Consider the following 11,021-nt stretch of genomic DNA (forward strand, 5'->3'; position numbering starts at 1 on the left):
CACTCTCAATCACTCTCGATCACTCTGGATATCTCAATCTGTGTACATCTCTCGGTATGTATCTCGCTCTATATCTCGCTCTTTGTATCTCGCTGTATTTGTCTTTGTATCTCTCTCTGTGTAACTCTCTGTGTATCTCTGGAATCTAGATTTGTATCTCTCTCTGTATCTGCCTTTGTATCACACAGTCTGCATGTCTGAATCAATATCCGGATCACTATTTGCATTTCTCTCTCTCTGTATCTCTCTCTCTGTGTCTCGCGCTGTCTCTCTCGGTGTCCCTCTCTCAATCTCTCTCCGTATCTCTCGCTCTACCACTGCATCTCACTCTGTATATCCCTCTCTGTATCTCTCTCTCTGTATCTCTCTCTGTATCTGTCACTATATGTATCTCTGTATCTCTCCATGTATCTCTCTCTGTATCTCTCCCTGTTACTCTCTCTGTGACTCTCTCTGTTTATATCTCTCTGTATCTGTCTTTGTATCTCTCACTGTAAATCTCTCTGTACCTCTCTCTGTATCTCTGGAATCTCGCTCTGCATCTCTCTCTGCATCTCTCCGTATCGCTCTGTATCTGCATTTGTATCACGCTGACTGTATGTCTGTATCAATCTCAGTAACACTCTTTGCATCTCTCTCTCTGTATCCCGCGCTGTCTATCTCTGTCCGACTCTCTGTTTGACTGGCTGTATCTCTGTCCGTATCTTCAGCTGTATCTCTCTCACTATCTCTCTCTGTATCTCTCTCTGTATCTATCTCTGTATCTCTTTCTGTATCTGTTCCTGTATCTCTTCCTGGATCTCTCTCTCTGTCTCTCTCCGTATCTCTCTCAGTATCTATCTCTGTACCTCTTTCTGTATCTCTCTCTGTATCTCTCTCTGTGTCTCTCTCTGTATCTCTCTCTGTATCTCTGGAATCTTGATCAGTATCTCTCTGTATCGCTCTGTATCTGTCTTTGTATCACGCAGTCTGTATGTCTGAATCAATCTCCGGATCACTATTTGCATCTCTCTCTGTATCTCTCTCTGTATCTGTCTCTGTATCTCTCTCTGTATCGCTCTGTATCTGTCTTTGTATCATGCAGTCTGTATGGCTCAATCAATCACCGGATCACTATTTGCATCTCTCTCTGTATCTCTCTCTCTGTCTCGTACTGTCTCTCTCTGTGTCTCTCTCTCAATCTCTCTTCGTATCTCTCGCTCTACCACTGCATCTCACTCTGAAGATCTATCTCTGTATCTCTCTTTCAGTATCTCTCTCTGTAGCTCTCTGTGTATCTCTCTCTCCGTATCTCGCTATCTGTATCTCTCTCTGTATCTCTCTCTGTATATCTCTCTGTATCTCTCCCTGTTACTCTCTCTGTGTCTCTCTCTCTCTTCATATCTCTCTGTATCTGTCTTTGTATCTCGCACTGTAAATCTCTCTGTACCTCTCTCTGCATCTCTGGAATCTCGCTCAGCATCTCTTTCTGTATCTCTCTCTATATCGCTCTGTATCTGTCTTTGTATCACGCTGTCTGTAAGTCTGTATCAATCTCCGTATCACTCTTTGCATCTCTCTCTCTGCATCTCGCGCTGTCTATCTCTGTCTCTCTCGCTGTTTGTCTGGCTGTATCTCTGTCCGTATCTTTCGCTGTATCTCTCTCACTATATCTCTCTGTATCTCTCTCTGTATCTCTCTTTGTATCTCTTCCTGTCTCTCTTCCTGTATCTCACTCTCTGTCTCTCTCTGTCTCTCTCCGTATCTCTCTCTGTATCTCTCTCTGTATCTCTCTCTGTATCTTTCTCTGTATCTCTCTCTGTATCTCTCTCTCTACCTCACTTTTATCTCGCTCTGTATCTCTCGCTATCTCTCCCTATCTCTCACTCTACCTCTCTCTGTGCCTCTCTTTGTACCTCTCTGTGTCTCTATCTTTATGTATCTCTGTTTCTCTCTCTCTGACAGTCTCTATCTGCATCTCTCTTTGTATCTCACTCTGTATCTCGCTGTGTTTCTCTCTCTCTGTCTCTCTCTCTATCTCTCTGTATCTCTCTCTGTATATCTCTCTGTATCGCTCTCTGTATCTCTAGCTGTTACACTCTCTGTGTCTCTCTCCCTTTATATCTCTCTGTATCTGCCTTTGTATCTCTCACTGTAAATCTCTCTGTAACTCTCTCTGTATGTCTGGAATCTCGCTCTGTATCTCTAACTGTATGTCTCTCTATATCGCTCTGTATCTGTCTTTGTATCACTCTGTCTGTATCAATCTCCGATTCACTCTTTGCATCTCTCACTCTGTATCTCGCGCTGTCTAGCTCTGTCTCTCTCTCTCTGTTTGTCTGGCTGTATCTCTGTCCGTATCTTTCGCTGTATCTCTCTCACTATCTCTCTCTGTATCTCTCTCTGTATCTCTCTCTGTATCTCTTTCTGTATCTCTTCCTATATCTTTCTCTCTGTATCTCTCTGTATCGCTCTGTATCTGTCTTTGTATCACGCAGTCTGTATATCTGAATCAATCTCCGGATCACTATTTGCATCTCTTTCTCTCTGTATCTCTCTCTGTATCTCTCTCTGTATCTCTCTCTGTATCGCTCTGTATCTGTCTTTGTATCATGCAGTCTGTATGGCTTAATCAATCTCCGGATCACTATTTGCATCTCTCTCTGTATCCCTCTCTCTCTCTCTGTCTCGTACTGTCTCTCTCTGTGTCTCTCTCTCAATCTCTCTTCGTATCTCTCGCTCTACCACTGTATCTCACTCTGTATACATCTCTCTGTATCTCTCTTTCTGTATCTCTCTCTGTAGCTCTCTGTGTGTCTCTCTCTCCGTATCTCTCTCTCTCTGTATCTCTCTCTATATGTCTCTCTGTATCTCTCTCTGTCTATCTCTCTGTATCTCTCTGTACCTCTCTCTGCATCTCTGGAATCTCGCTCTGCATCTCTCTCTGTATCGCTCTCTATTTCGCTCTGTATCTGTCTTTGTTTCACGCTGTCTGTAAGTCTGTATCAGTCTCCGTATCACTCTTTGCATCTCTCTCTCTGCATCTCGCGCTGTCTATCTCTGTCTCTCTCTCTGTTTGTCTGGCTGTATCTCTGTCCGTATCTTTCGCTGTATGTCTCTCACTATCTCTCTCTGTATCTCTCTCTGTATCCCTCTCTGTATCGCTCTCTGTATCTCTCTCTGTATCTCTTGCTGTATCTCTTCCTGTATCTTTCTCACTGTCTCTCTCTGTCTCTCTCCGTATCTCTCTCCGTATCTCTCTCTGTATCTCTCTCTGTATCGCTCTCTGTATCTCTCTCTGTACCTCACTTTTATCTCGCTCTGTATCTCTCTGTATCTCTCCTTAGCTCTCACTCTACCTCTCTCTGTGTCTCTATCTTTATGTATCTCTGTCTCGCTCTCTCTGACAGTCTCTAGCTGCATCTCTCTTTGTATCTCACTCTGTGTCTCGCTGTGTATCTGTCTCTGTCTCTCTCTCTCTATCTCTCTCTCTGTATCTCTCTTCGTATGTGTCTCTGTATCTCTCTCTCCCTGTACCTCACGCTGTATCTCGCATCATCTCTCTATATCTCACTCTGTATCTCTCTATCTGTTTCTCTCTCTGTATCTCTCTCTGTAGCTCGCTCTGTAGCTCGCTCTGTAGCTCTCTATGTATGTCTCCCGCTTTTTAAATCATTGTATCTCCCTCTGTAACTCTCTCTGTATCTTGCATCATCACTCTATATCTCTCTCACTCTCTCTATCTGTATCTCACTCTGTCTGTTTATCTGTATCTAACTTCGTATTTCTCTATGCCTCTCTCTGTAGCACTAGGTATCTGTCTCTGTATCTGTCTCTGTATCTCTCTCTGTAGATCTCTCTATTTCTCTCTGTGTCTCTCTCTGTATTTCAATCTGCATATCTCTCTCTGTAACTCTCTCTGTATCTCTCTCTGTATCTCTCTCTGTATCGCTCACTGTAACTCTCTCTGTTTCTTTCTCTGTATCACTCGCTGTATCTCACTTTCTCCCACTCTGTATCTAACTCTGCATATCACTCACTTTTTCTCTTTGTGTACCTCTCTTTATGTCTCTCTGTATCTCTCTCTGTATCTATCCCTGTTACTCACACTGTATCTCACTCTCGTTATCGCTCTCCCTGTATCTCTCTCTGTATCTCTCTCTGTAGCTCGCTCTGTAGCTCGCTCTGTAGCTCTCTATGTATGTCTCCCGCTTTTTAAATCATTGTATCTCCCTCTGTAACTCTCTCTGTATCTCTCTCTGTATCTCACTCTGTATCTCTCAATGTGTCTCTCTAATCTCGCACTGTATCTCTCTCTGTATCTCTGTACCGCTCTGCATGTGTCTTTGTATCACGCTTTCTGTCTGTCTGTATCAATCTCCGTATCACTGTGCATCGCTCTCTCTGTATCTCGCGCTGTCGATCTCGCTGTATCTCCAACTGTATCTCTCTCTGTGCCTCTCGCTGTATCTCTGCCCGCTTCAATCGCTCTATCTCACTCTGTATCACCCCCTGTATCTCTCTCTGTATCTCTTTCTGTATACCTCCCTGCATCTCTCTCTCAGTCTCTCTCTGTATCTCCCTCTGTATCGCTCTGTACCTGTCTTTGTATCACGCTGTCTGTATGTCACTTTCAATCTCCGTATCTCTCTTTGCATTTCTCTCTCTGTATCTCGCGCTGTCTATCTCTCTGGATCTCTCTCTATATCTCTCTCTATGGCTCTCGCCGTATCTCTGTCCGTATCTCTCGCTGTGTCTCTCTCTGTATCAGTCTCTGTATCACTCGCTGTATCTCTTTCTGTATCTCGTTCTGTTTCTCTCCCTGTATCTCCCTCTCTGTCTCTCTCTCTCTGTCTCACTCTGTATCTCCCTCTGTACTGCTCTGTATCTGTCTTTGTATCACGCCATCCGTATCAATCTCCGTATCACTCTTTGCATCTCTCTCTCTGTATCTCGCGCTGTCTATCTCTCTGTATCTCTCTCAATATCTCCCTCTGTGGCTCTCGCCGTATCTCTGTCCGTATCTCTCGCTGTATATCTCTCTGTATCACTCTCTGTATCGCTTTCTGTATCTCTTTCTGTATATCTTTCTGTATCTCTCTGTGTATCTCTCTCACTGTCTCTCTCTGTATCTCTCTCTGTATGTGCTCTGTATCGGTCTTTGTATCACGCTGTCTGTATGTCTGTATCAATCTCTTTATCACACTTTGCATCTCTCTCTCTCTGTATCTCGCGCTGTCTATAAATCTGTATCTCTCTCTGTATCTCGATCTGTATCTCTGTGTATCTCTCTCTGAATCTCTCTCTGTGTCTCTGTCCGTATCTCTCGCTGTATCTCTCGCTGTATCTCTCCCTTTATCTCTGCCTGTATCTCTCCCTGTATCTCTCCCTGTATCTCTCCCTGTATCTATTTCTGTCTCTCTCGCTCTCTCTCTGTATCTCTCTCCGTATCTCTCTCTGTATCTCGCGGTATCTGAATGTGTATCTCTCTGTATCTCTCACTGTTTCACTCTCTCTCTGTCTCTCTCTGTATCTATGTCTGTATCTCTCACTGTTTCTCTCTCTGTGTCTCTGTCCGTATCTCTTGCTGTATCTCTCCCTGTATCTCTCTCTGTATTTCTATCTGTACCTCTTTCTGTATCTCTTTCTGTATCACTTTGTCTCTCTCTCTCTGTATCTCTCTGCGTTACTCTCTCTGTCTCTCTCGGTTTCTGAATTAGTTTCTCTGAATTTGTATTATAGTTAGTAAGTTTGCAGATTACACCAAGATTGGTGGCACAGTGGATTGCAACGGGATCTTGATCAATTAGGCCAGTGGGCCGACGAATGGCAGATGGAGTTTAATTTAGATAAATGTCAGGTGATGCATTTTGGCAGATCGAATCAGGCCAGGACCTACTCAGTTAATGGTATGACGTTGGGGAGAGTTATAGAACAAAGAGATCTAGGAGTACAGGTTCAACGCTCCTTGAAGGTGTAGTCGCAGGTGGACATGGTGGTGAAGAAGGCCTTCGGCATGCTTGGTTTCATTGGTCAGAACATTGAATACAGGAGTTGGGACGTCTTGTTGAAGTTGTACAAGACATTGGTACGGCCACACTTGGAATACTGTGTGCAGTTCTGGTCACCCTATTATAGAAAGGATATAACTAAACTAGAGAGAGTGCAGAAAGATTTACTCGGATGTTACCGGGACTTGATGGTTTGAGTTATAAGGAGAGGCTGGATAGACTGGGACTTTTTTCCCTGGAGCGTAGGAGGCTCAGGGGTGATCTTATAGAGGTCTATAAAATAATGAGGGGCATAGATAAGGTAGATAGTCAACATCTTTTCCCAAAGGTAGGGGAGACTAAAACTAGAGGGCATAGGTTTAAGGTGAGAGGGGAGAGATTCAGAAGGGCCCAGAGGGGCAATTTCTTCACTCAGAGGGTAGTGAGTGCCTGGAATGTGCTGCCGGAGGTATTAGTAGAGGCGGGTACAATTGTGACTTTTAAAAATCATTTAGATAGTTACATGGGTAAGATTGGTATAGAGGGTTATGGGCCAAGTTCGGGCAACTGGGACTCGCTTAATGGTAAAAACTGGGCGGCATGGACTAGTTGGGCCGTAGGGCCTGTTTCCATGCTGTAAACTTCTATGATTCTATGATTCTATCTCTCTGTATCTCTCACTGTTTCTCTCTCTCTCTGTATATCTCTCTGTTTGTCTCTCTATATCTCCATCTGTATCTCTCTGTACCGCTCTCTCTCTGTCTCTGTATCACTGTCGCTGTATCTCTCTCTGTATCAATCTCCGTATCTCTCTCTGTATCTCTATCGGTTCAACTCTCTGTATCTCACTCTCTCCGTATCTCTCTCTCTCTGTCTGTATGTCACACTGTCTCTCAAACTGTATCTCACTCTGGATCTCTCTGGATATCTCTCTCTGTACCTCATGGTATCTGTCTCAGTAACTGGCTGGATCTGTCTCGTATCTCTCTCTGTATCTCCCTCTGCATCTCTCTCTCTATTTCTCCATGTATCTCTGTCTGTATCTCACTCTATCACTCTCTCTCTCTCTTTCTCTCTCTCTCTCTGTATGTCACTCAGGATATCTCTCTCTGAATCTCTCGCTGTTTCTCTCTCTGTATCTCTCTCTGTATCTCACTCTCTATCACCCTCTGTATCTCTCTCTGTATATCTCGCTCTGTATATCTCTCTGTGACTGGCTCTGTATCTGGCTCTGTATTGCTCTCTGTATCACTCTCTGTATCTCTCTATGTATCTCTCGCTCTTTCTCTCTCTCTGTCGCGCTCTGTATATCTCTCTGTATCTCTCTCTGTGTCTCTCTCCGTATCTCTCGCTTTATCTCTTCCTGTATCTCTCTCTGTATCTCTATCTGTATCTCTTTACCTGTCTCTCTCTCTCTGTATCTCTATGTATATCTCTCTCTCTATCTGTCTCTGTATCTCTCTCTGTATCTCTCGCTCTTTCTCTCGCTGTATCTCTCACTGTATCTCTCGCTGTATCTCTCACTGTATCTCTGGAATCTTACACTATATCTCTCTGAATCACTCTCTGTATCGCTCTGTGTCTGTCGCCGTATCACTCTCTCTGTATCGCTCTCTTTATCAATCTCCGCATCTCGCTCTGTATATCTCTCAGTATCGCTCTCTGTATCTCACTCTGTATATCTGTCTGTATCTCACTCTGTATCTCGATATGCATTTCTCTCTCTATGTCACTCTGTATATCTCTCAGTATCTCTCTCTGTATATCTCTCTGTATCTCACTCTGTATCTCTATATGTATCTCTCTCTGTATCTCACTCTGTATATATCTCAGTATCTCTCTCAGTATCTCTTTCTGTATCTCTCTCTGTATCTCACTCTCTATCACTCTCTATCACTCTCAGTATCTGTCTCCGTAGATCTCTCTCTGGATCTGTCTCTGTATCTGTCTCTGTATCGCTTTCTGTATCTCTCTGTATCTCTTGCTCTTTCTCTCGCTGTATCTCTCACTGTATCTCTGGAATCTCACACTATACCTCTCTGAATCACTCTCTGTATCGCTCTGTGTCTGTCGCCGTATCACTATCTATGTCTCGCTCTCTGTGTCAAACACCGCATCTCGCTCTGGATCTCACTCTGTACATCTCTCTGTATCTGACTCTGTATCTCTATCTGTATCTCGCTCTGTATCTCACTCTCTCTGTCACTCTCTCGCTGTATCTCTCTCTGCTTCTCACTCTGCATCTCTCTCTGTATCTCTCTCTGTATCTCTCTCTGTATCGCTCTCTGCTTCTCACTCTGCATCTCTGTCTGTATCTCTCTCTGCATCTCCCTCTGCATCGCTGTCTGTATCTCTCTCTTTATCTCTCTCTGTATCTCTCTCTGTATCCCTGTTTCCATGCTGTAAACTTCTATGATTCTATGATTCTATCTCTCTATATCTCTCACTGTTTCTCTCTCTCTCTGTATATCTCTCTGTTTTTCTCTCTATATCTCCATCTGTATCTCTCTGTACCGCTCTCTGTCTGTCTCTGTATCACTGTCGCTGTATCTCTCTCTGTATCAATCTCCGTATCTCTCTCTGTATCTCTATCGGTTCAACTCTCTGTATCTCACTCTCTCTGTATCTCTCTCTCTCTGTCTGTATTTCACACTGTCTCTCAATCTGTATCTCACTCTGGATCTCTCTCTCTGTACCTCATGGTATCTGTCTCAGTAACTCGCTGGATCTGTCTCGTATCTCTCTCTGTATCTCCCTCTGCATCTCTCTCTCTATTTCTCCATGTATGTCTCTCTGTATCTCACTCTATCACTCTCTCTCTCTCTCTCTCTCTCTGTATCTCACTCAGAATATCTCTCTCTGAATCTCTCGCTGTTTCTCGCTCTGTATCTCTCTCTGTATCTCACTCTCTATCACTCTCTATCACCCTCTGTATCTCACTCTGTATATCTCGCTCTGTATATCTCTCTGTGACTGGCTCTGTATCTGGCTCTGTATCGCTCTCTGTATCGCTCTCTGTATCTCTCTATGTATCTCTCGCTCTTTTTCTCTCTCTGTCGCACTCTGTATATCTCTCTGTATCTCTCTCTGTGTCTCTGTCCGTATCTCTCGCTTTATCTCTTCCTGTATCTCTCTCTGTATCTCTTTATCTGTCTCTCTCTCTCTGTATCTCTATGTATATCTCTCTCTCTATCTGTCTCTGTATCTCTCTCTGTATCTCTCGCTCTTTCTCTCGCTGTATCTCTCACTGTATCTCTCGCTATATCTCTCACTGTATCTCTGGAATCTTACACTATATCTCTCTGAATCACTCTCTGTATCGCTCTGTGTCTGTCACCGTATCACTCTCTCTGTATCGCTCTCTTTATCAATCTCCGCATCTCGCTCTGTATATCTCTCAGTATCGCTCTCTGTATCTCACTCTGTATATCTGTCTGTATCTCACTCTGTATCTCGATCTGCATTTCTCTCTGTATGTCACTCTGTATATCTCTCAGTATCTCTCTCTGTATATCTCTCTTTATCTCACTCTGTATCTCTATATGTATCTCTCTCTGCATCTCACTCTGTATATATCTCAGTATCTCTCTCAGTATCTCTTTCTGTATCTCTCTCTGTATCTCACTCTCTATCACTCTCTGTCACTCTCAGTATCTGTCTCCGTAGATCTCTCTCTGGATCTGTCTCTGTATCTGTGTCTGTATCGCTTTCTGTATCTCTCTCTGTATCTCGTGCTCTTTCTCTCGCTGTATCTCTCACTGTATCTCTGGAATCTCACACTATACCTCTCTGAATCACTCTCTGTATCGCTCTGTGTCTGTCGCCGTATCACTATCTATGTCTCGCTCTCTGTGTCAATCACCGCATCTCGCTCTGGATCTCACTCTGTACATCTCTCTGTATCTGACTCTGTATCTCTATCTGTATCTCGCTCTGTATCTCACTCTCTCTTTCACTCTCTCGCATTATCTCTCTCTGCTTCTCACTCTGGATCTCTCTCTGTATCTCTCTCTGTATCTCTCTCTGTATCGCTCTCTGCTTCTCACTCTGCATCTCTGTCTGTATCTCTCTCTGCATCTCTCTCTGTATCTCTCTCTGTATCTCTCTCTGTATCGCTCTCTGTTTCTCCCTCTGCATCACTGTCTGTATCTCTCTCTTTATCTCTCTCTGTATCTCTCTCTGCATCCCTCTCTGTATCTCTCGCTGTATCATGTCTGTATCTCTCTCTGTATCTCTCAGTATCTCTCCGTACCATTCTCCCTGTCTCTGTATCTCTCTCTCTGTATCTCTCCGTACCATTCTCTCTCTCTCTGTACCATTCTCCCTCTCTCTGTATCTGTCTCTTTGTATCTCACTGTCTCATTCTCCCTCTCTGTATCTCTCTCTCTGTTTCTCTCTCTGGATCTCTCTGTACCATTCTCCCTCTCTGTATCTCTCTCTCTCTGTACCATTCTCCCTCTCTCTGTATCCTTGTCTCTGTGTCGGTTTTCTTGTCTTTCCATGTACACAATGATCCGTTGAGCTGAGAAATCCAGTCCAACTCAATCTCTCTGTATCTCGCTCACTATCTGTATCTCTTCCTGTATATCTCTCTCCCTCCTTCTGTATCTTCCTCTCTCGGCTTCTCTATCGTCACCCTCTCTGAAAATCTCACTCCCAGTAACTAAGTCTGTTTAGCTCCCTTTATATCTCTCTCTATCCTCCTCTCTCTCTGAATCACTTTCTATACCCCTCTCTCTGCATCTCTCACTGCATCTCTCTCTGTATCTCTCTCCGTATCTCTCCTTGTATCTCTCTCTGTATCTCTGTCTGTATCTCTCTCTCTGTCGCTCTCTGTATCTCTCTATGCATCTCTCTCTGCATGTCTCTCTGCACCTCTGTCTGTATCTCAGTCTGTGTCGCTGTCTGTATCTCTCTCTGCATTTCTGTCTGTATCTCTCACTGTATCTCACTCTCTCTCTTTATATTTTGTATCTCTCTGTATCTCTCTCCGTATCTGTCTCTGTATCTCTCTCTCTGTATCTCTCCTTGTGCCTCTCTCCGTATCTCGCT

The sequence above is a fragment of the Scyliorhinus torazame genome, unplaced genomic scaffold (assembly GCF_047496885.1).
Source record: "Scyliorhinus torazame isolate Kashiwa2021f unplaced genomic scaffold, sScyTor2.1 scaffold_167, whole genome shotgun sequence".
Lineage (NCBI taxonomy): Eukaryota > Metazoa > Chordata > Chondrichthyes > Carcharhiniformes > Scyliorhinidae > Scyliorhinus > Scyliorhinus torazame.